General features: G+C 39.4%; 1 protein-coding gene across 1 annotated transcript in view; it reads right to left on the reverse strand.

Moving 5' to 3' along the window:
* Positions 1-27,571, reverse strand: part of ARHGAP15 (Rho GTPase activating protein 15) — a 677,426-nt gene that overhangs the window by 169,225 nt on the left and 480,630 nt on the right. The gene's annotated exons all lie outside the window — the stretch shown is intronic.

The raw sequence follows: 27,571 nt of genomic DNA on the forward strand, positions 1-27,571 counted from the left end.
TCTTAATAGCTAGCCTTCCCTCCCCGCCCAGAATACATTGCTTGTGTTCTGTTAGCTGCTAATATTTTGCTTTCAAGGAAGTACATGGACCCCCCCCCTTTTTAAGATTCAACTTCACTTTTTTAAAAGCAATCATTTTATTAATAATAATGGAAATTTTTATTGAATTGGTTACATGCCCCACTCCCTTTTCCTCTAGTAATCACCATTCGGTTGTCTGTGTCTATAAGTTGTTTTGTTTGTTTGTTTGTTTTGCTCAATCCCTTCACCTATTTCACCCAGCCCCCAGCCTCCTCTTCCCTCCCAAAATGTAGTTCCTCTACTCTCCTTTCTTGTACCCAATATATTTCTTAGGATTTCTAATTTCTACAGGATGGCAGCATACTTTCTGTCTTCCACAAAAATGAAATAAAACCATCTCTTTCCATAGACACCTTCTAGCTATTAGTGGGCATGTAACATAACACAGTGGCTTAGACATTTTAACATGTGTGTTTCACTTAATACAATCTTTACATCTATCCAGAATTATTGAAGACCTTGCAAGTTTTTACTTTGTTCACTCCCTTACCAACTTTATATTCTATTTTTGAACAAATTTAACTGCATCTAGACTTTTATTATACACTCCACAAACTTCTCATTTTTATAAATTTTTTTTATTGCTTTCAGAGAGGAAGGGAGAGGAAGAGAGAAATAGAAACATCAATGATGAGAAAGAATCATTGATCAGATGTCTCCTGCATGCCCCCTACTGGAGATCAAGTCAGAAACTCAGGCATGTGCCCTGACTGGGAATTAACCGTGACCTCCTGGTACATACATGTGGATGCTCAACCACTGAGCCCCACTGGCAGGGCCAACCTCCTTATTTTTCAATAGAGTTTTGTTTTATTTACCCACAAGTTTAGACGTTCTTTGCTAACCTTTTCTTACTGAATTTCAGATGTTCCTTCTGGAATAATTTAACTTCTATCTGAAATGCAAACTTATAATATATTTTCAAGAGAGTCTGTTGATATTAAGTGCTAAGGTTTGTTGGCTTGAGAATGTTTCTTTTGCTACTGATCTCAAAAAAAATAGACACACATTATTAGTCTGAATATTATTTTCTCAGGTAACTAAATGCTATTTACTTATTAAATCTATCTTTCCCACCTTTTTGTGCCATTTTTCAAGTTAAATACTTCTTGAGATTAAAGTTTCTCTCTCTCTTAAATTAGATATGGGGAATAAAAACAATAGGAGGGAATTATTAGTCTGACTAAATGCTCCTTCCTATAAAGCTGGTGACAAACATTTTAAGGGATAGCTAGACTAGATAGTTCTTATGATTGGCTTCTTGCTTCATTCTAGAAAGGTCAAATGAGGGCATTTCCTCATAAGCTGGAATAAAGATAGACTTTCTACCAGTATCTGCATTTGTATTAACATCTGTAGGCATGTGTGTGTGTGTGTGTATATATGTGTGTGTGTGTGTGTGTGTATATATATGTATACACACACACACACACACACACACACACACACACTTGTGGCCCGGTGCACAAAATTCATGCACATTAAAAGGGAATTAATTACAGAAAATATTTTAATATTGCTATTTGCTCTTTCTTTATAATAGAAGTGTCAGATATAAAAGAAAATTGGTAAAATGTATATGAAAATCCCTCCTGTCAGAGTCTGGGGCATGCTGCGGGACCCAGAGTCAAGTCCCCACCCACCTGTGCGTGCCTTGAAATCATGCAAGATCCAGACTCAGCCGGCCCCACCCCTGTCAAGCCCTGTAGGGCAGGGGGCGCAGCCTCACGTCCCCTGGCCTGGCCTCAGGTCCCCCGGCCCTGGTGCTGGGGAGGGGGTGTGTGGCCTCAGGTCCCCTGGCCCCGGCTTGAGGGTGTGACGACCATTTGCATATTAGCTCTTTATTATATAGGATGTAATATAAACCATAAATTATAGTTTTTCCATAGGTCTTACAAAGTATCAATTTTATATTTTTTATCTCTTTATTATCATACTTTGTATTTAAGCAAATCAACTAACGGTGATAAATCCTGGATTCTGACATGTTTCCTGAATTGCAAATTAATTCTCAAAAATTCTTCATTTCATTTATATTTTTGATATACTTAGTAGATGTGTATTATGGTGGGGAAAAGGTGGTGATTGGAGGGAGGAGCAGGAAGAGGACAAGAAAAGGAGAGACCTATTTAAATTAGTAAGAAAAAAATTATAGTCAACTTTGAGATAATTGAGAGAATGCCACTAAAAAGTAGCATTCTTAATGTATTGTTAAATGGTTCTTTGTGGAATTCCTTAGAGGATCTGAGTTAATGATTAGCAATGAAGGTTTTGCAGTTAGAAACCACATTTGTGAAGACAAATAGATACTTCTAAAAAGAATGAAGAATGCTGAAAAATGGTCTTGGAATTTGGGAATTATTATTTTTTTGAAGACATAAATAGGTAACATCAATTCATTCTATCTCAGATATATGTGAATAATTAATTAGTGGACTCTAAATTGTTTTAAAGTATGAAACAGAATATTCTAAATAACTGGCTTAATGATTCTAAATGCAGATATGTACAATTTTCAGTAAGGGTTAAACAATACTATTTTATATGTAAGTAATTTATTTTCAGTAGCCATCATTTCATTTCAGGCAAATTGGGTAGATTAAAAAATGGTGGGTTTGCCTGGCCAGTGGGGCTCAGTGGTTGAGCATCAGCCTATGAACCAGGAGGTCTCAGTTCCATTCCCAGTCAGGGAACATGCCCAGGTTGCGGGTCGTGCAAGGAGGCAGCTGATCTATGATTCTCTCTCAGCATTGATAATTCTATCTCTCTCTCCCTCTCAGTTCCTCTTTGAAATCAATAAAAATATATTTAAATTCTTTTTAAAAAAGAAGTGGTGTGTCATTTCTTTAAATAATTCAAATAATTGGTGTGCCTTTCTTTCAAATGATCAGATTCCATCAATGCCATTTTCTCTGGGGTTGCTACGACATGAATGGAAAGTTTTAGCATTCTTTGAGCATCTATTATAATAAAAGGGTAATATGCTAATTAGACCAGAAGTCCTTCTGGATGTCATTCCAGACGACCTTCCTGACAAAGCTGGGACTGGAAGGAAGCCAGCCTGGGTCCCGGGTGCCTGGCAGCAGGCAGAGGAGGGAGGCCCGGGTCCCGGGTGCTGGAGGGAAGCAGGTGATGGCAGCTGGGGGAAGGAATGCCTACTCTTGCACGAATTTTCATGCATTGGGCCTCTAGTTAAAATATAAAAGCACTTATTTCTAATTTCAGTAGAAAGTTTGGTTTCATACAGGAGGTTGACAATATGGGTTGAAAAGATTCTTCTCAGATGTAACTAGATAATTCTCTTCATATTGACTCAACCTAAAATTTTAATTTCAGTATGAACCAGACCATAGCGTTTTCCCTTAGCAAAGCCACATTTCCATTCTAAGGACTATATTTTAATTCCTGGTATAATCTGGATGCTACATAACCCCAGAGTGTAGAATCAATACCACATCCTCCCTTGGTACAAAGCCGGGTGATTTGGGAAAACATTGTAATTCTCTATTAAAGGAAACCAAAATGTTGCTCTCCCCTTAAAAAAATCCCTTTTTACATAAAAAGGAATGCCTAAAATCCTCAAATTAAGACTTAATTTTAATTTAAGGGGTGTATCTTGATTAAAATATTATTTCCCCTGGAAAAGATAAGACTTTCAAAGATTCTTTATACTTTCTGTCTTAATATTTGTGAGTTTCAGATACTTTTCTGAAAGTGGACTTTAGAAGAATAGAAAAAATAAGAGTACATGGGAAATATGCTTCTTAGGGGGGTTGGGGGTGGATGATATCCTGAAGAAAGGACTAGTGAGCAACATATTGCAACAAATTTCTCCTTCATCCCAATCTTATCAATGGCTGCCCCAATATTCATGAATGTGTTCCATTCATTCATTGATTTTTTAAAAAATATATATTTTTTTATTGATTTTAAAGAAGAAGGGAGAGGGAGAGAGAGATAGAAACATCAATGATGAGAGAGAATCATTGATTGTCTGCATCTTGCACGCCCCCTATTGGGGATCAAGCCCACAACTCAGGCATGTGCCCTTGGCCAGAATCGAACCTGGGACCCTTCCGTCCACAGGCTGATGCTCTATCCATTGAGTCAAACCAGGTAGGGCTCATTGATTGATTTGACTAGCTTTAATTTGGTACCTACCATGTTCCAGACAGTACTAGGCATTGGCGGTACAAAAATGAACACAATATATTTTCTGTTTTTAAGACCCCTATTCCAGTGGAAGTGGTAGAAAACAATAATAAAAATACATAGTGGCAGCCCAGTCGGGGTGGGTCAGTGGTTGAGCATTGACCTATAAACCAGGTCATGGTTCAATGCCTGGTTAGGGCACATGCGTGCTCAGTCCACAGTAGGGGGCGTGCAGAAGGCAGCAGATCAATGATTCTCTCTCATCATTGATGTTTCTATCTCTCTCTCCCTTCCTCTCTGAAATCAATAAAAAATATATTTAAAAAAATACACAGTGATAAATATTTAAGACTTTAAGGAATTCCACTGGAGGATTATGTAAAATGGAGGGACTCCATTTATCTATAAACTACTTTTTGAACTTAGAATTTCTATTAATAGGAATATGAGAAGTTACTTATTTAGTATAATGTACACTTAATCCTGTCAACCAATGCTGGTTTGATATTACTAGCTCTAGAGATGCCTCACTATATTTCTTCTCTGAAGACTGGTGTCAACAAAATTTAAAATATTTTTTTAATTCTATTTTATTGATTTTTTTTTTTACAGAGAGGAAAGGAGAGGGATAGAGAGTTAGAAACATCAATGAGAGGGAAACATTGATCAGCCTCCTCCTGCACACCTCCTACTAGGGATGTGCCTGCAACCAAGGTACATGCCCCTGACTGGAATTGAACCTGGGACCTTTGAGTCTGCAGGCCAACACTCTATCCACTGAGCCAAACTGGTTAGGGAAAAACTTAAAATATTTTAATATCTGGTCAAGTCAGCTGCTCTGACAGCAACTGACTTGCTGAATGTCAAATTGGCTCATTCCAGAATGTAATGGTTTTAATAAGTTTGGGGATGGTATAAATCTAAATAATGTTTGAATAAGTATTTACCAATTTAACTTTTTATATTTTGGTTAAAAAGGGGCCTCTCTATCTCTAAATACAGATTTACATCATGGGCATGAAGGTGGCAGCACTCTTCATTTTATGAATTATAATATATCTTGACACAATCCAGGGAATTTGAAGGTAAACTTGACACTTCATCATTTGCTTGCACCGTGGTGTCTTTTCCTACAACTGAACAACTTAAGCAGGGGTGATTATAGATGTTAACTTTGACGGTGCTGACATTTGTCACCTTATGTCAAAACCTTAACATTATTTAAGCATATTTGTGGAAGGCCTTCCTGATTGTTCAAAGCACAACCTAGAATCTGAAATGTACGGGCTCCTGTAACATTTGCTCCATCAGCAATCAACACATCAGCTTTCCTTTGAGAGGTAAATATTATGTGTCATGTTCCATAGGGGAAAACATTAAGAACTGCCATGCCATGGTCTTTGATAATTTTTTTTCTATTTTCTCTTTGCTTTAGAGGTTACTTACATCAGAAATGAAATAGGCTGTGAATTTCTCTTTGTCCTTCATCAATCAAAGCTGATCAATTATAAGGCCCGAAAACCTGGATCACAACGCCAAGCTACATGGTCATATTACACTCATATTATTACTAAAAGCCACATCTATATTCCAAACTGGGATACTATAACCCCTTTGTCATTTTCCAATAAAAAGACCATACCAAATAGGCCGAGCACACCGTAATTAGCAGCTGGCAGAGAAAGCTGTAAATCTGTACGAGTTCTGAACGATTTGCTTACATTGTTGCTTTGTTGACAAATGATGCTGTACATGTTAATGTTCCTGAAATGTCCCCATTGCACCTGACGTGCCAATAAATGCCAGCCAGCTGTATGAATTATGGAAATAAGATTTTTGTTTATGAAGGTATCCCAGACATTTATTTTACAGCATTCCTCTCGACAGATTTAATGTCTGGAGTTACATTGAGAAGATATTTGCTACCTGACATAATGGATAATGGAAACTTTAAAGGCTCTTTTTTCCTCCTTTTAATGATGAGATTAATACATCCACACACGCGCACACATGCACACACATATATATGTATTTTAACATTTACCTTCTGACGTTACAATTCCCTCTTAATTTTTTAAACATCACACATTCCCGTTCAAGCTAAATAAAGTATCAATCTCCAATTCTGACTATTAGGGGTAAATATTTATAATTATATACTGGTAATTTTCACATCCATTCCAATCATTCTTTTAAGGTGTTATGTGATTAGTATAAAATATTTTGTAGGAATTGTATTATTTTGCATTTGCAGACCCATTATTTTGTTGTTGGTTTAAGAAAGCTTTGCTTGTGGGTATTTCTTTTATGTATCTTCCAGGAGGTAGTACCCAATTAATAGTTTTATCTCAATATACTTTAAAATAATATATTGTATAACTGGGGATCCCATGAACTTTGCCTCATTGCCCATTGTACCATATAATCCCTTTATTCAGATGAGAGATTTAATTAATACAGTATTATTAAAGAGCTCTGACATGAGATAAAAATTACCTGATCTTATAATAATCACAAAATAACCATTGGTTCTAAATCCTATAAACATGGCAATAAAATAAATTAAACCATACTAATGTAAAAGCCTTTCCTTCCAACATGAGAATGAAATCTATAATTCCCAGATGTGAATGCCAATCTTCTCAAGTTTTAATCTTTAAAACATCTGTGTATAGAGACTCACTATTGTCTAAATTATTCAACTTTGCCACAGTTCAAAAGGGGCTAGAATTATGATTTCTGGGCTCTAATTGTATTTTTGTTTCCTGCTTCAATGTGGAGGAATAGATTGAATCCATACCTAAAACAGCTGATTGTGTGTGGCCAATATGATTTTTGAATTTGATCACTGATCTCAAAATTATTTTCCATATACATGGTATGTGATTTAGGAAAGAACCAATGAGTAAAAGGCTAATTGGCCCTCTCTGCATGATTTTTCACCTGGGTTAAATTGCTCCGTTGATTTGTACATATATAGGCCAATGTACTTTGTCTACAGAAATGTTTGATACTTTCCCATCTCCTTTTTAAGACATCCAAGCTACCTAAAGTTTCAAGAAGCAGTAGGAAAAAAAAAAGCCTCTTTATGGAACTTTGAACAATGGTGCCTTAGGGATGATTAACATATAAATAGGGAGGAAAGTCAAATCACCTTTGTGACCAAAAGCAATTCCCTTCAAATGTTTCCTTCCCTACAAAAGAATCCAGATGGCAAAAATGATGCTTAAATAAATGCTGGCTACAGCTCAATTCTTCTTGCTCACATTGGCTTCAAAAGACATTCACATTTATATATTAACTGTTTCACAGATTTTGTGCAAAGAGTAAGCTATGTGTCCATAGGCCTATTGTGTTCAAAGAGTTAAGTCTCCAATTCTTGGCATAGCTGCTCCAGTCTGTATTTGCTCAAAGGAGGATTAAGGGTAATGTGCTACAGAGGAACTGCATAGGGAGACCTGGACTATATCTCTCTCCTCAGTATACCTGCACAACGGAAAACGCAGAGCTCCAGACTCCACTCTCCATGTTCTTTTTCACATGCATGGAATTCATTGAAACTAATGGGAAGGAAATTATAGTCGTCTCACAGGTCTCTTAACTACAGGTTTCTGTGTGGATAAATTTAACTTGTCAAGGTTTCTTACAGAATGACACAACAAAAGTCAAATAGTCAACTAAGAATAGCAGAAAATTCTAACAGTATTCAATTCCCCCATTTCAGTTAAATAAAACCAGATACATCATAGGCAAAGATCAGAGTTTTACTGGAGATTTTCCAAAATGAAACTGTAATTTCTTACTGAGTTATAAAGTTAAACACACACAAGTAATAAATATCTGAGAAAATAAAGATAGTTCACCTAATTATATCAAAGTATAATTTAAAAATTTTACAAGTAAATTTATACAATGATATACTAGGATTGACATTAAAAAATTAAAAGAGGGAATTATTGAGTGGTATTTGACACTCATTCAGAAAGAGCATATTATCCAGGAAAGACTGAATATAATAGTATTCATATAGAGAAATGAATAATGCTGCTTTATTTGGGGGCAAAGTAACATGAAAAAGAATGTTTCTTTAAACAGAAACCCTTCTCAAAATAGAGTTAAAATTTTTTATCCCAGCAACACTTTGCAGAATAATAAAAAATAATAATCATTTATCTCATTTGCCTTTTATATCAAAACTTCACAAAGAAGGAAGTACTATTAAGTTTATGTTATAATTGAGAAAGCAGAATCTTAAGATGTCTTAACTTATTCAAGGCTGTGTCACTTTTACATAGCAAGGCTCAAATTTATACCAAGGCACTATGATTCCAGAACTCACAGTTTAAAGTCCATATTATTTTGTGCCTAGAAATGAAATGCAGTGGTTGTCAATTCTAATTTCCAGAGTTAATGAATGTGTTTTGGAAATTATGGAAAAATGAAAAGCAAAGCCAAGTGGATTGGGGAAGGAGATCATCTGGATAGAACAGCAGTTGTTAAGAAAGGATAAATAGCAAAAATAATTAATAAAGTAATTGTAAACAGTGAGTTAGATGTGGAGCACCAGATTGATATTTTTGGAAATTTACAATTTTTTTTCCAGTTCTTGAACATGCATAATACTCCAAACTCACATAGGTCATCACTAGGAACACAAAGTCCTGGACTGAATGCCTAATTTTTGTAACTAGCTCCAGAGTAATAATAAATTATAAAATGAGAACTGTTTCCCCAGATGAGATTATCATCTGTAATAGGTACTGAATCAAGTGGAAAAAAAGAGACATATGTATTGACTACTGAGAGTTAAATTTGACAGAGCAACAATAGTACTCACCAAATTCATGAAAAATGCCCATCCCCCCACTGATCTTTGGTGCCTGTGTTTCACTACCCCAAAGTCCTCTAATCAGGGACCACATCTGATTTATCTTTATATTCTGTTGCCTTGTGCCTGAGACCTAACAGCCATTCAATTTATGTTTGCTGAAAGGAGAGTGACTGCAGACTCAAAAAGTCTACTCTGCCCTAGCTGGTTTGGCTCAGTGGATAGAGCATCAGCCTGGGGACTGAAGGGTCCTAGGTCCGATTCCAGTCAAGGGCACATGCTCGGGTTGTGGGCTCGATCCCCAGTAGGGGGCGTGCAGGAGGCAGCCAATCAATGATTCCTTCTCATCATTGATGTTTCTACCTCTCCCTTCCTATCTGAAATCAATAAAAATATATTTTTTAAAAGTCTATCCTCCATCTACAGAGAAATATAATTTAAGACAACAATACACATAGTGACTATGTCTTAACTGTGATGGCGAACCTATGACACGCGTGTCAGAGGCGACACACGAACTCATTTTTTTTGGTTGATTTTTCTTTGTTAAATGGCATTTAAATATATAAAATAAATATCAAAAATATAAGTCTTTGTTTTACTATGGTTGCAAATATCAAAAAATTTCTATATGTGACATGGCACCAGATTTAAGTTAGGGTTTTTCAAAATGCGGACATGCCGAGCTCAAAAGGTTCGCCATCACTGGATTAAGAGCACATAGAGTCTAGATTCAATCAACACCAGATTTGACTCTGCTGTCACATACTACTGTGTTCCTCTGGGTAAATTAACCTCACTAAACGTCAGTTTCCTTATCAGTTCAACTGAGATAATAATGTCTACCTCTTTGTGTTCTGTGATTACTAAGTGAGATAATATTTGTAAAGTACACTAATACAATAAGTGTTCAAGAAATGTTGTTAAAATGTAGTGGTTGAAATAGTCAAAAAGCAGATATTGAAAATGACTCAAACTTGTCATCTTAAGATAGTAAGACCAGTTACTTTTTGTAGAGAGTAGAGTATATGCAGAGGAAGTGGATTTCTTAGAATAGAGACTAAGTTTCTCTATCATTCCAGTGACTAGTGATCATTTAAGTGGAGTTATATTTTCAGGCAATGAAATCACACTACTAATAATATGTTGAAAGGTGGGGCTTAAGGGATAGAAAAGTTTCAGAATAATTTGATTACAATTGACAGTTGAACTCTGCAAGTCCTCTGAGGGAGTGGGTAGAGAAGAGGGCCAAAAGTTGAACTTTCTTGACCTAGTTCAATAGGTGAAATAAAGATGAGGAACCAGCAACAGTATTTTTAAGGCTTTTTAAAAATCCTGAATCAGGAAGTAGGTAACAATACCCATGGAAGATGACAGATGGTTGGGGAGGACAAACATGAATGTATATTTATTAAAGAGTATTGGGAACCTGCCCAAGACAGAAAGCAAACAAATTAAACTGGTCAGAAAAGAACAGGTTCCAGAATCATTTTTTGCCCATCATTGAATGGGTGACATTTTTTTTAATTTATTTATTTTTGGTGGGAGAATTTCTGATGGGCATGGCCAGGATGCATACAATCTAACTTAAATAATTAGAAATCCACAGCTTTCTTTTTTGCTCATAAAAACAAAGTAGGATGCAATGGAGTGTGACACTTTGGAAATCTTGATTTTTTTCTCCAATTTATTTAGAAGGTAAATAACTTGTGAACATAAGTACTTAAAGTAATTCATATGGCTATTCTGTAATGTGATGATTGGTAGAGAACCAGAGGGGGAACTGTCCAGCAAGTACCATTGGTACCCTTGAGCACCTATCCAAAGAGACTCTTATAAAACATCACTTAAAATATAATGATCAGGGAAAATGTATATTACTAGAATTTCTCTTACGAGGAAAATTACATGTGGTTCTTTAATAAACTCTTTGAGAAGAAAGAGAGGGGCTAAAATCCTAAGTGGTTATGCTTGAGTAAAATCAAATATTGTTAAATCATCTTATAAGAAGGTTGAGTCCAGTTAAGAGAAAGGCCATTGATTTGTTGAATGGGGTCTGCAAGTTGAGGTGCTGGCAATAGCAGACATCTTTTCTGCTCTTCTGTCACCCAATATTTGAGTTTGTCTCTAAAAAAATGTTTAATAAATATCCATGTCAGTTTAATGGAGTAATAATATATTTGTTTGCATTAGCAATCACATTATAAGTGTGACCTTATGCAAAATTACCAGCCCACCAGGGGTGTCCAGAGGTGTCTATTCAATTTCAATGGAGGTTCTGGCATTCCCAAATCTGTTATGAAAGAGGGAAGATGAAGGAAGGCAAGGTCTTTGTCCTGCATTGGGAGAAGGATAAAGTCAACTAAAGCAAGAAAGATTTCAGAAATATTACTATATTTGATTTTTAAAATTAATTCATTAGAAAGAAAGAGGTTTCAGGAATATTTGAAGTTAGATAAAAACCCAGTGACATGAACTCAAAGAAGTCCAGGGGAACCTGGATCCTGGATGATTTCCTTTACAAAGTATTTGCATTGAGTGTGTTGAAAACACACCAAAGGCAATAAACACAGAAAAATAGAAAGCCACAACACTAACTACAAAACCCCTCAATCTCCAATAAAACAAAAATAGCCAATAGCCGCAGCCTCAAACCATAAACATTCATGTGTCCTGTAAAATACTGTGGACTTGATACCAAATTGAGGAGAGTACAAGGAAAGAGTTTCTTAAAAGGGTCATAGTCTTGAGAGTGATAACTGGTTATTGGATTAGAGTGTCAGGCCAAGGGAATGGGTGCATCCTGTGAGTTGGGAAATACTAAAGAAATTTTTTGCCAAAGAAAGTCAAGGAAGGTGGCACAGGAGGCAAAACCATATGACTGTTTATTCACTAGTCTTCTAACTTGTGAAGAGTTCCAAAGGATAAAGCTGCCTGAAGAAGGGAGAGGAGACAGAAATTGCTAGATTCCAACACACAGAGCTGTGTTAGAGAGAGAGAGAGAGAGAGAGAGAGAGAGAGAGAGAGAGAGAGAGAGAGAGAGAGAATGTATTGATTGATTGAATGGCCCTATTTAAGGATTAGTAGTAATCAGAAAACAATAAGTAGGGATTACAGAAGTACCTTGTCATCATTGCTAAGACAAGAGTAAAGAGGGTTATAAATCTTATTCAAGAAACCAGGAGTTGAAATAGCTATCTATAGTTTCAAAGAAATTATTTACATGTAATGTATCAGAAAAGAGTTTTTAAAAAGAGTTATACATATTCAAAGCAAGGAAAAGCAAATTGACAGAACTCAGGAAATAAGTGAAATTAGAAGTATAAATGTCAAAGTAAAAGCAAAGTTGAAGCCATATAAATATATATATATATATATATATATATATATATATATATATATATACACTAGAGGCCCGGTGCACAAAAATTTGTGCACTCGGGTGGGTCCCTCAGCCCACCCTGTGCCCTCTCGCAATCTGGGGCCCCTTGGGGGCCCCTTCCCCTGGCTGCTGGCACCAGTTTTCCTCCGGCGCCCGGAACCCAGGCCTTCGCTCTTCGCTGGGAGGGGCCCACACGGTGGGCGAGGGGCTTAGCTCTTTTAAAAATACTTCTGAATGTTTGGTAAATAACCCTGTAGGAATCTACTTTCTGAAACATGCTGGTTGTTAAGGGCTGATTTGGGTAATCAACAAAATGTATGTTAAAATCCTAATCCCCAGAACCTCAGAATGTACCTGTATATGGAGAGAAGATCTTTAAAGAGGGGATTACATTAAATTGTGGCAGTTCCAGTGGGACCCTTAGCCCATCTCACTGAAGTCCTTATAAGAAGAGGAATGTTGGGGTCCAGCCCCAGCAGGTCCAGGGGTTCCCAAAGAAGGAATGACACAGAGGCAGCATTCAGGTTATCATCATAGCCAGGTTCTCTTTTTATTGTCCTGTTACATCTATATTTATACTATTTGATCCTATAAACATGCCTCTATAAGCTTTTTTTTTTTTTTTTTTGCATCGGGTCCGTTTATTGGGGGGTCAGTCAAAGGGGGAGCTGGCTAGGGTGGGGTAGGGCAGCAGCTTGTCTGGCCCCCGAGAAACCCAACTTAAGTCCAGAGCCTCGAGGGCTTAGAAGCCAAAGTCTTCCTCCACCTTTATCTGCACGGGGGCCAGCTCCGGAGTCAGCGGGACTCCTGCCCAGTGCCCTTCCTATGGCACTCGCCGCCTCTTCCAACTGCTGGGCCCCTCGCCAGGGGCCGGGCTGCTGGCTTCTGTGGGCGCTGGCGTCCTCCTGGGCGGGGACAGCCCCTCTTTCTCTGGAGGCTCGTTCTCAGCGTTGCCTGGGTTGGGGGCATCTGTGCCCTGGCTGCCCTCGTCCTCCAGTAAGATGGTGAACTGGCTGGCCCGGTAGTTGTCACCGTAGGAGTCCAGCACCTTCATGAGGAACCTCCGCTCCTGCTGGAGTCTCCATGTTATCCTCTATATCATCTGATGGAGCCTGTTCAGGACCCGCTCCTTCGCCTGCTCAATCTCCCTGCAGCGCCAATCCACTGCCTGGTACTTCCTGCGATTGAGTTCCTGTTGGCACCGCCCTTGCTGGCCTCAGGCTGCCTCCTCCTCTTCGTCTCACTCCTGGAGGCTGGAGCTGCCCAGACCCCCAGACACGAACTCCACTTTGGTCTCAAGCTCACTCTCCAGGATGTGACCACCTTCAGCGGAGGCAGCGCCAGCTCCCAGCCGGGAGGTGCTGAGAACTCCTCAAAGCCCACAGCTGCCATGGACCCTTCTCTCTGCTCCAGCTCCATTTCTCCCTGGCTCCCGACGCAGAACTTCCAACCTTGCAAGCCTCTAGTTTAAAGTGGCTTGCAAAACTACAGCCCATCCGATTTCACAGCCAGGCACCCAGGCCCTGGCCGCTAAGCCTCCTGGGAGTTGTAGTTCTCTATTTCCGGCTTGCCTCCCTCGCCCCACCCCCACCCCAGTCCCAACTGAAAGGCCCTGCTGGCTGGTCTAACCCTGTGGCCAGGCATCTGAGTCACCTCGGGTCTTTATTCCTGTCCCTACACCACGCCATCTGACCATGGAGACTCTCCTCTTGCGAGGCCCCTGGGTCTCCTTCTGGGTCTCCTCAGCCCAGGTACTGGATCGCGTGCCCCAGCTGCGACGCAGCCCCGGGCCCTGGGTCTCCTCAGCCTGGGCACCGGATTGCGTGCCCCAGCGGCAAAAACAGCCCCGGCGCCTGGGTCTCCTTCTGGGTCTCCTCAGCCCAGGCACTGGATTGCGTACCACAGCTGCAACTCAGCCCCGAGCCCTGGGTCTCCTTCTGGGGCCTGGCTGCATCGCCCCCGGGGGACCGGATCGCGTGCCCCAGTGGCAACGCAGCCCCAGCGCCTGGGTCACCTTCTGGGTCTCCTTCTGGGGCCTGGCTGCGTCGCCCCTGGGGTCCAGATGGTGTCCCCAGGCAGCTATGCAGCCTGGCCTCTGGCCCCGCCTCAGGGTGTTCTCCCATCACTGGTGATCAGTGATCTGAGAAGCCAGGCAGACATCCGCCTCTTCCCTGCCCCACCCAGCTTCTCCCATTACTGGCCCAGGGCCGGCAATGGCGGCCAGGTTCTCTTATCACAGAAGCCAGCAAAGGAGGCCTGGCTTCTCCGAGCAAAGGCAGCTCGGTTCTCTGGCTCTTGGCTGCTGCCTGGGTTTCCGATTGCAGTCAGCGGCAGGCAGCTTCTTCCCTCCTTCCCCTTTCGCCTCCCAGCATTGCGCCTATGTTGGCAGTTAACCGCCATCTTGGCTGACAGTTAATTTGCATATAGCCCTGATTAGCCAATGAAAAGGGTATCGTCGTACGCCAATTACCATTTTTCTCTTTTATTAGATAGGATATATATATATATATATATATATATATATATATATATAGTAATTGGCGTACGACCGCTACCCTTCCCATTGGCTAATCAGGGAGATATGCAAATTAACTGTCAGCCAAGATGGCGGCCGGCAGCCAGGCAGCTTGAAACTAACATGAGGCTTGCTTGCTTCAGTGACAGAGGAGTTCCCCGCCTGCCTTGCAGGCCTCTGAGCCTACAGTTTGAAACATTTTAACAAATATAGAAGTTAAAAAAAACCCAGAAACCTGCTTTCAACGAGCTGGGATCTCAGAGCTGGAGTCAGAGCTGGAGTTATACATTGTTTCGATGATAGAACCGAAACAAACCAGATACCTGCTTTCAGCAGCAGAGGCCTAAGAGCTGGAGCCTCAGAGCTAAAGCTGGCCCAGAATTAAAAAGAAAAAAAAGAAAAAAAGGAGTGGTTGGGAGCTTCCGTCACCCGCCAGCCTGAAAACAGCCCTCAGCCCCTCACCCAGACTGGCCAGGCACCCCAGTGGGGACCCCCACCCTGAAGGGTGTGTGACCAGCTGCAAACAGCCCTCAGCCCCTCACCCAGGCTGGCCAGGCACCCCAGTGGGGACCCCCACCATGAATGGTGTGTGACCAGTTGCAAACAGCCATCATCCCCTCACCCAGGCTGGCCAGGCAGCCTGGTGGGGACCCCCACCCTGATCCAGGACACCCTTCAGGGCAAACCAGCCAGCCCCACCCATGCACCAGGCCTCTATCTATATAGTAAAAGGGTAATATGCCTCCCAGCACCGGGTTCAGCAGAGCCGCAAGGCCTCCCGGCACCGGGATCAGCGTGACAGGGGGCAGCGCCCAAACCCCCTGATTGCCCTGCGGCTCTGTGTGTGACAGGGGGTGGGGCCACAACCTCCCTATCCACCCTGCTCTGTTCGTGACAGGGGAAGGCGCCCCAACCTCCTGATCAGCCCTGCTCTGTGCCTGATACGGGGGAGCTCCCCAACCTCTGATCGCCCTGCAGCTCTGTGTGTGACAGGGTATGGCGCCCCAACACCTCCCCCCCCCCCGCCACGGGCCCTGCTCTGTGTGTGACAGGGTAGAGCCATAACCTCCCAATCAGCCCTGCCCTGAGTGTGAGAGTGGTGGCGCCCCAACCCCCTGATCGGCCCTGCTCTGTGGGTGATAGAGGGTGGCGCCCCAACCCCCTGATCCACCCTGCTCTGTGTGTGACAGGGGGCGGTGCCCCAATTCCCCTATCGGCCGTACTCTCTGAGTGACAGGGGGTAGCTCCCCAACCCCCTGATGGGCCCTGCTCTGTGCCTGACAGGGGGGAGCTCCCCACCCCCTGATCGACCCTGCTTCTTACGTGACAGGGTAAGGAGCCCCAACCCCCCTGATGGGCCCTGCTCTGTGCGTGACAGGGGGTGGCGCTGCAACCTCCCCATCAACCCTGCCTTGAGTGTGACAGGGGGCGGTGCCCCAACCCCCCAATCGGCCCTACCCTGAGTGTGACTGGGGGTGGCATCGCAACCTCCTGATCCGCCCTGCTCTGTGCATGACAGGGGGCGGCGCCCCAACTCCCCAATCAGCCCTGCTCTGAGCCCGACCAGAGGCTGCACCTATGGATTGGGCCTGCCCTCTGCCACCTGGGAGCAGGCCTAAGCCAGCAGGGCGTTATCTCCCGAGGGGTCCTAGTCTGCAAGAGGGCACAGGCCAGGCTGAGGGACCCCCCCTTCCCCCCGAGTGCACAAATTTTTGTGCACCAGGCCTCTAGTATATATATATATAAAATTGAAAACACAGAATGGTGTATGGTGTACAAACTGTAGGAAGCTATGCAAAATGAAAAGGAAAATATTATTCATATAACTATGAATAATTTTATCTATGGATAAAGGTGAGCATAATATAGAAGACAAATAAAACTAGTGCTCTTGAAGAAGCTTAAAGAGAAAATGGAACAGATTAAAAAAAAAACACAAAGATGTAATAGAAGAAAAATATTTTAAAAATAGAGAAGGACTTAAATTTGCTTACTGAAAGGATTCACTTAGTCCCAGGAAAAATTGATATAAGATGATTAACCTAACACATCCTACTGGAGCTACCAAAATCTGAGGATAAAGAAAAATCTATATGGTTTTCCAGGCAGAACAACTATATCATATTAAAAGGGGGGAAAAGTTTAGCCTTAGAATATTCACAGCAACACCCAGTGACAGATAAAAATGGTGTTTAAAATTCAGAGAAACTCATTCAGAAACTTAAGAATAACCTATTCATAATCCTTTCTTGATACTGGAACTGGATGATGAAATATAATAAATAGAAAATTAAAATGAAGATCTTGAGAATGAAGAAAGCTTGGTAAAATGACTAGGTATGAGCATTTTTTTTTTTCTGTTGCAGCATAGAACTAAATCTAAATAACACTGGGCATAATTATTGCAAACATGAATGTTAATCTTGTCAATAACAAAATTTGCAATAGGAAGACCATCTGGGAGAAAGGATACCTGCACTAATTTCCTTAGGAATGAATAACAAAAGATTTAGTCTAAAATGGAAATAATTATTTTGGATTTCAAATTCTTAACGTTTTTCTAAGGTTATCATTTAGGAACTAATACTTTTGTGGGTTTAAAAAACATTTATTTGATGTCTACTAATTTTTCAAGCTCATTGATTTTTTTTTTTTTTTGTAAAATACAGGTAAAACTATATGTGAAACATTTCACTAAAAAATAACCACTATGGCAGAATCATATTTTTTTCTGTGTATCCAGCTTTGTCTATAGCAATATATAAAGAGCCATTCAGAATGTTGTTCATTAGCTATTAACACATTTATTCATGTACGTGTTTATGGAGTGTAGCTGGCAATTTTTTTGTCTGTTTTTAAAAATATAGATTTTTATTGATTTCAGAGAAAGGAAGGGAGAGTGAGAGAAACAATGGTAAGGAAGAACCATTCATGGGCTGCCTCCTGCGCGCGCGTGCCCCCGCGCGCGCGCGCACACACACACACACACACACACACACACACCCCGATCAAGCCTGCAACCCGGGCATGTGACCTGAACAGGAATCCAACCCTGACCTCTTGGTTCATAGGTCCACATTTAACCACTGAACCACACCAGCTGGGCTTTTTGTCTATTTTTTGTTGTTTAAATTTTTGTAACAGTTATTTAATATTTTAATAGAAAGTTTTAAAATATTCTTTTAACATCCAGTCAATATACAATTATAAAGAAAAGGCCTGAGCCTAAGCAAATCTCTACATTCTTTTAATTTCAGTCATCTGTGGAACTATGAACCTCTTTTTGTCTAAAATTAGAAAGGACATATTAAATTTCAGGATGATTTCTTAAAAGGTATGTTTCTGATCCATCTCTCTGTGCCTTGGTCAATATGCTTAGGAAATGTAAAATGATTTTCATAGAAAAAAGTAAGACACAAATATAAAAATATTTGCAAGATAGTTCAAAGCCAAATATAAATTATTTGGGACTATTTAGAATTACATATTTTACCTGCCTGTTGTTCTGATCTAATCATATTTCATTTTCAAAATTGTTCAGGTATTTATATTTAAAATTTAGAATAAAAGATGTATAAAAATTATTTACATTTATAAAGATTACTTTGCTGAATTGTAGCTTGTCTTCAACTGGCTTTGGTAGATAACTGCTGTGTCTATATTGCCAGATTTCTAATGCTCTAATTATCCAATTATGTTGCTCTTTTCTTCTAGAATTTTAAGTTTATCAAGATGCTGCAAATGAATAGATTGTGAATGTTCACATAGTTTGATATCTAGAAGACTCGAAATCTATGGCTGACTTTTCTGCCTGCCTGGCATCTATCCTGTCAGGCCAGCTTTATTCAAGTTCTTTGGGACCTTTACTCTTATTACACTCCTTTCCAAATATCTGGCTTCAAAAGAATGCACCTTTACTGGTTAAGAAAATGAGATGACTCTTGGGTGACATTTTCTCATTTAACCTATAAGTTAATAAAAAATACAAATTAAAATGTTTCAATTTTTAAAATTTAAAATTTACTTAGAAAAGTCTCAATACAGGTAAAAATAAGATTGAAATTGTGATAAATGACAGAAAAAAAACCTCATTTTCTTAACCACTAACTTCTTACATGTTTAAAAGCTAGTATTAGACATTTAACTATAAGTAAATAAAATTAGTATTTTAGAGTAACCAATGAAATAAAACAAACCAAAAAACCCTAGAGAATACTTTTAGTCATAATTACTTCTAAATATATTATAGAATTGCTACTTTATCTTTGCTCACAACAAGTCTTCCAGTCTGAGCTTTAACTTGATCTCCATGTTTAAATAAATTCAGACAAAAATCTTAGCATTATCCTTAACAGAACCTAACTTCTACATTAATTTTCTATGTGTCTGAGAATTCAGAAACATTGGTTTAAAGTGATTCTGTTAAGTAAATCCATGTCATCTACCTTCTGACCTATTTCTTTAAAATGAACGCAAGCAACATCCATCAGGAGTAACTTGACTTTCTATAAAAGTAACAGTTCATAAAAATCTGTGAAACTACTACTGGGAACAAACAAATTAAACAAATGACAGTGTAATATAATAAAACTGCTGCTGTCCTCCTCTGGTGGAAGAATTGCTTCTTCTGTGGGACTAATACATCTTGTGGAAACAAATTTAAATAATATGTAACATATGGAATAAGCTTTTATTATTCTTCTAAAAGAAGACAATTATATTTATGTGATAAACTGTTCAGTGTTAGTAGCATGATGTTTATATTACTGGCCACTTAAATAATCTTTGACATGCTCCTATGTGAATCACCAGTCCGCTTCTCTTCAAATCCCTCTTGCAATATAAGTTCTGTCTCTTTACAATGGTGCGAATGTGCCCTTCGGCAACATCACAAGTGCAGCAGAGTTTACTGGAGACCAGGAAAGAAACAGCTTTATTGCAGGAGAGATGGCCAATGCACACTCATCTCCTCTTCCTTTCCACGCATCTTCCATTGGAGTTTTCTCTTATCCCTGAAAAGAAAGTGGGGACTTAATCCCAGTCAGTGTTTGGTGGAACGAAAAGAAAGCAGCCTATATTTTTCTTTCTTTGTAGTTATTTATCTGGTTTTGAATTAGTATAATGCTAGCCTCATAAAATGAGCTTGAAAGTCTTCCCTCCTCTTGAATTTTTTGGAATAGTATGAGAAGGGTAGATGTTAGTTCTTCTTTGAATGTTTGGTGAAATTAACATGTGAAGCCATCCAGTCCAGGACTTTTGTTTGCTGGGAGTTTTTTTGAATACTGTTTTGATTTCATTTGTTGTAATTGATCTGTTCAGATTTTCTGATTCTTCCTGATACAGTTTTGGAAGATTGTATGTTTCTAGGAAATTATCCATTTTGACAAGGTTGTCCAATTACTTGGCACATAGTTGTTCATAGTATTTTCTTACAATCCTTTGTATTTCTATGGCATCAGTGTGACTTCTATTTCATTTCAGGTTTTATTTATATGGGTCCTCTCTCTTTTTTTATTTTATTTTTCTCTTTCTTTTTTCTTGATGAGTCTTGTTTATTTATTCAAAGAACCAGCTCTTGGTTTCATTGATCTTTTATATTGTATTTGTTAGTCTCTATGTCATTTATTTTTGCTATGTTCTTTTTTATTTCCTTCCTTCTACTTACTCTGGGCTTTATTTGTTGTTCTTTTTCTAGTTCTTTTGAATGTATGGTTAGATTCTTTGACATTTTACTTGTTTCTTGAAGTAGGACAGTGATGCTATGAACTTTTCTCTTAGGACTGCTTTCACTATGTCCCATAGATTTTGGGTTTTGTATATTCATTTTCATTTGTCTCCAGGTAACTTTTGATTTCTTCCTTGATCTCATTGTTAACCCATTCATTGTTTAATAAACATGTTATTTAGCCTCCATGTGTTTGAACATTTTTCAATTTTTTTTATTTTAATTGATTTTTAATTTCATACTATTTTAGTCAGGGAAGATACTTGATATGATTTCAATCTTCTTGAATTTATTGACTTGTTTTATTTCCTAACATGTAGTCTATCTTTGGGACTACTCCTTGTGCACTTGAGAAGAATGTATATTCTGCTGCTTTGGGGTGAAATGTTCTGTAAATATCATTAAATCCATCTCATCCAGTGTATCTTTTAAGGTTGCAGTTGCCTTGTTGATTTTTTTTTTTTTGTCTAGAAGATCCATCCGTTGATGTTAGTTGGGTATTAAAATCACCTGCTGTGACTGTATTGCTATTGATCTCTCCCTTATTGTCTACCAAGATTTTTTTTTATATTTAGGTGCTTTGTGTTGGGTGCATTTTTTTATATTTAGGTGCTCTGTGTGGGGTGTAAAGGATAGAACCTTTACAAAGGTTTTATCCTTTTCTTGGATTGATCTCCTTAGTATTATGTAGTGACCTTCTTTTTCTCTTATTGTGGCCTTTGTTTTGAAGTTTATTTTGTCTGATATAAGTATTGCTACCCCAGCTTTTTTTAAAAATTTCCATTTGCATGAAATATTTTTTTCTATCCCTTCACTTTTAGTATGTGTGTATCCTTTATTCTGAGGTAGGTCTCTGGTAGACAGCATATATATGGGTCATGTTTTCTTATCCATTCAACTACCTTATGTCTTTTGACTAGAGCATTTAATTGTTTAATTTACAGTTGGAGGTATCACACTGCCTGATATCAAACTATACTACATGGCCATAGTAATCAAAGCAACATGGTATTGGCATAAGAACAGGCATACAGATCAAGGGAACAGAATAAGAGAGCCCAGAAATATACCCACGCCTTTATGGTCAGCTAATAGTTGACAAAGGAGACAAGAACATACAATGGGGTAAAGACAGTCTCTTCAACAAATGCTGTTGTGAAAATTGGACAGATACATGCAAAAAATGGAACTAGACTATCAACTTACACCATATACAAGAATATACTCAAAATAGATAAAAATCTTAAATGAAAATCATGAAACCATAAAATCAAACATAGGCAGTAAAATCTCAGACATTTTTTGCTGATAGGTCTCCTCTGGCAAGGGATATGAAAGAAAAAATGAACATGTGGGACTACATCAAACTAAAAGGCTTTTGCATAGCAAAAGAAACCATCTGCAAAATGAAAAGTCAACCTTCTGAATGGGAGAATATATTTGCCAGTGATACACCTGATAAGAGGTTAATTTCCAAAATATACAAAGAACTCATACAACAACACCAATAAGACAAATAACCCAATTAAAAAATGGGCAGAGGATCTGAATAGATACTTCTCCAAAGAGGACATACAGATGGTCAAGAGACATATGAAAAATGCTCATCACTAATCATCAGAGAGATGGAAATTAAAACCACAATGAGATATCATCTCATGCCTGTCAGAGTGGCTATCATAATAAATCAACAAACAAGTGCTGGTGGGGATGTGGAGAAAAGTGAACCCTAGTACACTGATGGTGGGAATGCAGACTGGTACAGCTACCGTGGAAAACAGTATGGAGTTTCCTCAAATTATTAAAAATGGAACTGCCTTTTGACTCAGTGATCCCGACGAAGCCTGAAACACTAATTCGAAAGAATATATGCACCCTTCTGTTCATTGTAGAGTTATCTACAATAGTCAAGATTTGGAAGCAGTCCCAGTGTTCATCAATAGATGAATGGATAAAAAAGCTGTGATACATTTGCACAATGAAATGTTACTTGGCTGTACAAAAGAAGGACATCTTACCTTTCATGGCAGCATGGATGGACCTGGAGATTTTTATTCTAAGTGAAATAAGCCAGTCAAAGAAAGACAAATACCATATGATCTCATTTACATGTGAAATCTAATGAACAAAATAGAAACAGAGGCATGGCTACATGGAACAGACTAAAAGCTGTCAGAGGGGAGGGAGGTTGAGGGCTGGATAAAAGAAGGTGAAGGGATTTTTAAAAATTTATATATATATATATATATATATATATATATATATATATGGTGATAGACTGAGGGAAAGGGGGGATGGAGGTAGAGGTGGGCAAAGGGGGGATAAATGGGGAGAGAAAGAGATTTTGGGTGATGGCGTACGATACAGTGAGATGATGTTTTGTTGAATTGTACACTTGAAAACTGTATGGTTTTGTGAACCAATTTCACCCAATAAATTCAATAATAATAAAAAAGAATGACCACTAAAAAAAGGCATCTTTTGAGCTTAAGTTTTTGCTAAAGGAGCTGTATCAAACTGGTGTTGCCTGTCAAAAGTTTTTGAGTATTGTATCGTCTCCTCCTCACCCACTGGGCAAGCTAATACAAGATGTATTTTATGTTACTTTGAAAGAGTTTTGAGGGGAAGAGAGAAGCCTGGAGGCGTTTGCTGAGGTGCCTTCTACAAATTGTCTAAAAATGCTAATAAAAGCGGAGAAAAGTTTGCTCTACATCTTTCATTTTGACTGCCCTCTCACCCACATAGACATTTCTGAAGGAGAAAAATGAATTTCCAAATTGTCATTCTGGCTCACTCATCAGTTGCTGCTGTGTGTTTGGATAATGCTTAAAAAGTGATGGAGTTTGCACTGTAGTCTTGTGCTTTGGTCACGAGATTCTTACAGAATATCAGCTGGGGTGGTATTTCCCAATGCCCCTCCTCATTGCCCCACTGTTGAATAATTCTAATAATCAAAGGCACAAGGTCTGCATCTAGTTTGAATATGAAACCATGGGTAATTTTCAAATGTGGTGCCCTCAATTTTTGATGAACTGTCACAGAAACAGGCATTACCACAATTCAAAAATCCTATCCCCTAACAGAGATCGGCATCTGTGGATGATTTCTCCTAACCCACTACCCTCAAATTTTCTTCCCGCCCCCCTAATAAAAACGCACCCCTTTGCCTCATGTTTCCAATTTAGTGCAATTATGCCTCTTACTGGCCACTGCCTTGCAGGACACCAGTTGTCAAAGACATAGATGTAAGATTCAGCCCCATAATGTAAAGGACATGCACGTCTTATATCACGTCCAATATTAGCCTCAAATGGGAGTGCTCAGCGAGCTGAAGCAAGAACTCCATGGCATCATAAACACTTAAAATGGAAGGATGCTAAATGGCAGTTATCACTTCCCAGAGTCTTTAGATATGTAATCTATTCTAATCTAATGTCTTTCAAAGAAATGGCCCTGTTCCCATCCCTTCAAATCCCCTCCCCACCAATGAGCTGATTGTGAGAGAGGCTCCAATCCTTGAAAATATTTTTGAAAAAATCCTCACCTGAGGATATGTTTATTGAGAGAGAGAGAGAGAGAGAGAGAGAGAGAGAGAGAGAGACATCAATCAACTCAGTGGGAATTGAACCCACAACTTTTTGGGGTACTGGACTAATCTCCAACCAAGTCACTCAATCAGGCCAATCCTTGGAAAGTTTTAAGGGATTGTCTCAAAAAGAGATCTGTGCTTCTCCACAGATTCTGAGAATGTGAAGTTGGACAAGATGACAGGGGACCCAGAATGTGCCATTTCTAGAATTGGGGCAGTAATTTCATTTATGAATAAGATGCATTTCTTCTTTTGTAATAATTCATTTAAGGCCCAAAATATTGTTAAACTGTTCTCAGGAGGTTGTGTCCTGTTAATAGAAAGGCTTTTGATTTGTTGACTGGAGTCTGTAAGTTGAGGTGCCGGCAACAGTAGACTTTTTGTATAGCTAATTAATTGATCAATTATACTTGAAAACATGAATTCTGTTTATGCTCATTTGTGTTTGAATCTGGTTACCAGCTCTATGCCCTTGGTCAAAGTCCTCTCTCACCATTTTCAGTCTCCATATGAAGAGGGAATGATACTGGCACCTGCGAGAAAGGATTACTGTGGTGATAAGTAAGGTTATGCTGGTCAAACCCTGGGCACACACAATGCCTAGCACATGGTAATAAACATTAGTTATTGATCACCATCATTATTAAGCATTCATTATGTCAGAACTATTCTTTCCGGGTATTTTGAGGGTAAAAAATGTAGAATAAGAATTCAGTGCCAAAAATCCTTGAGCGGGTAATGTTAGACAGACATGAGCAGAGCATGGATGATGGGCCAGGTACAGAAACTCACCAGGCAGAAAGCTCCCAATGACTGGCAAGGGGTCAAACTGGGAAAGCAAGAACCTCGCCCCCCGGGTAATCTATCCTCTCCTAGCATATCGGTGGTCATGTGGTTTGGACCCCTGATAGTTCACATCACTGGTCAGGAGATTTAGACCCCTGACCTTTTCCTCCCTGAAGATAACATCTAGGCCTCAGCTGTATTTCAGCTCCAGGCCCAGAAAAGCAGCAAAACCAGACAAGTGAGGCCATGGCTGGTTCAGGACCAGCTACATTGAATAATGACCCCTGCCCTGGCACCAGCCAATTAGTTGCGACCACGACTCTGAAAGAGCACACCAGGAAAGCTGATGAATATTCTATTGAGACTTTCCTGACTGCTCCCCTAAGATTTCTGCCTGCAAAAGACAGATAAATACACTCAGGACAGAGGACCCAGCGCATGCTCTCCCCAAGGGGAGTAGCCAGAGCCATTCCTTTCCCCCTTTTTTTCTCTCAGGGAACCCATGGGACTTGCAACCAGGGGAGCAATGGGCAGCAGCAGCTCATCCTGGGCTAACCCCTGACCCTGTCTCAAGGCCCCCTTTTCTCTGACTTCCCAGTGAGCCAAAGCAGCCCAGCCTAGGCTCTCCTGTTGCTTCTTCTATGCTCTTCCTTGTTTCACTGTCTTAGGCACATTTTTTGCTGCCATGATGGACCCAATATCCTTTGGTTCAGTGCTGTGTAGCTCTTCCCTTTGAATATCTCCATCTCCCATCTCCTTTTCCTTAAATAGATTCAATTACTTAAAAAATTATCCTATTCATGAAGATCTACACATGTTTGTTGAGGAGACAAGGCATAAATACATGAATCAATGTAAAGAGAAAACTACATATATTAATTAGGATCATGTGCTTACATATGTAGTGATACAAGAAGCTAAAAAAATAGTTATTATTTCAAGAAATTAGTTATTATAAAATATACAGTAAAATAAAACAACAACACGTAAAAGAGTAAGGAAATAAGCTAAATACATCAAAGAAATTCAGAACTTGAGTTGTTTTGAAAAATGGGCTAAGTAATGGAGTCTCAGGAAGACAGCAGATCTAGAACATGGAATCTTCTGGTTGTTACCAGCAAGTCTCCGAGGTGGAAATAAGCATACCATTTTCTGCCTATAATAATTACATTTGCTTGCAGGAGCAGATGATTCCTGTTGGGTGTGGGTGAAAGTAATTGAAGGTGGTCAGCTTCTGGAGAGCATGGAGAACTCTGGAGAAACTCATCTGGCTTTGGTACTAACCAATACAGAGGATCTTGAGTAAAATTTTGCCTTTTCATTTTCTATTTAATTGTGATAACACAAATCTCTGAAATAATTGACATATTAAATACTCTGCACGGGGACAAAGGCTTTTACCTATCTATCTTTGGCCCTTTAAGTCACTTGTAAATAAATATGAAACAGAAAAACATTACATGGTTTCTCCTCTAATTTTAGAATATACCTTAGTCCTACTCTGTTGGCCCTGTATTCAGCGCAGTGAAAATTTAGGCAAGATGGCAATAAAAAGCCTGTCTTCAACTCGCAGTGTTTCTTCTTTTATTTTTATTTTAATATATTTTATTGATTTTTTACAGAGAGGAAGGGAGAGTGATAGAGAGTTAGAAACATCGATGAGAGAGAAACATCGATCAGCTGCCTCCTGCACACTCCCTATTGGGGATGTGCCTGCAACCGAGGTACATGTCCTTGACTGGAATCGAACCTGGGACCCTTGAGTCCGCAGGCTGACACTATATCCACTGAGCCAAACTAGTTAGGGCTGCAATATTTCTTTTTAATAAACCAAGCCCAAACAAATGGTACAGCGATGGTAACAGAAGGAAAAGCTCTGTTGGGGAGGGATGGGAAAAACTCAGAACCTTAATTTTTTGCTCACAAAATATTAGTTAACAGATAATGATTCAACTTCTCTTTAGAAAGTTGCCTTCTAACACTGGCCTCTCTTGACAAAGTATTGAGCTGATTTCCTCCATGTGGGGCATGCCCTGGGAGCAGTGTTTCTGAAAATGGGGATGGATCAGTGTTACTCCATTTATTCTTTCGGGCCCAGTTCCCACCTGATCATGAGCACACATTTCTGAGAATGCTGATTTGAATGAAGGGGACAATCTATATCCATGGAATACAAAGCATTAAAGGGACCCACACAGAGACTAGAAGCGCTGTGCCCTAACTAAATACTGGCAGCGTTTTCTCCAGGAGAGAAAACTGTGGTAGCTCCAATTCAAACAGATTCAGATATGCCAAGAGTTGGTGCCCATGATCTGAGTCAGCCACAAGTCCTCTTCTAGCAAGCTTGTGCTTGTTTCCTGCTCAGTAACATATGAATTACAACTTTACATCGTCTGATTTAGCTATCCCTGAGAAGCTGATGTACTTAGATGCCTCCTATCACATCTTAAATATTCAAATTATACAATTATTTCTAATAATGCAATACATTGTATTTGAATACAAAATCACAA

This window comes from Myotis daubentonii, chromosome 7 (genome assembly GCF_963259705.1).
Source record: "Myotis daubentonii chromosome 7, mMyoDau2.1, whole genome shotgun sequence".
In the NCBI taxonomy this organism is placed as follows: Eukaryota; Metazoa; Chordata; class Mammalia; order Chiroptera; family Vespertilionidae; genus Myotis; species Myotis daubentonii.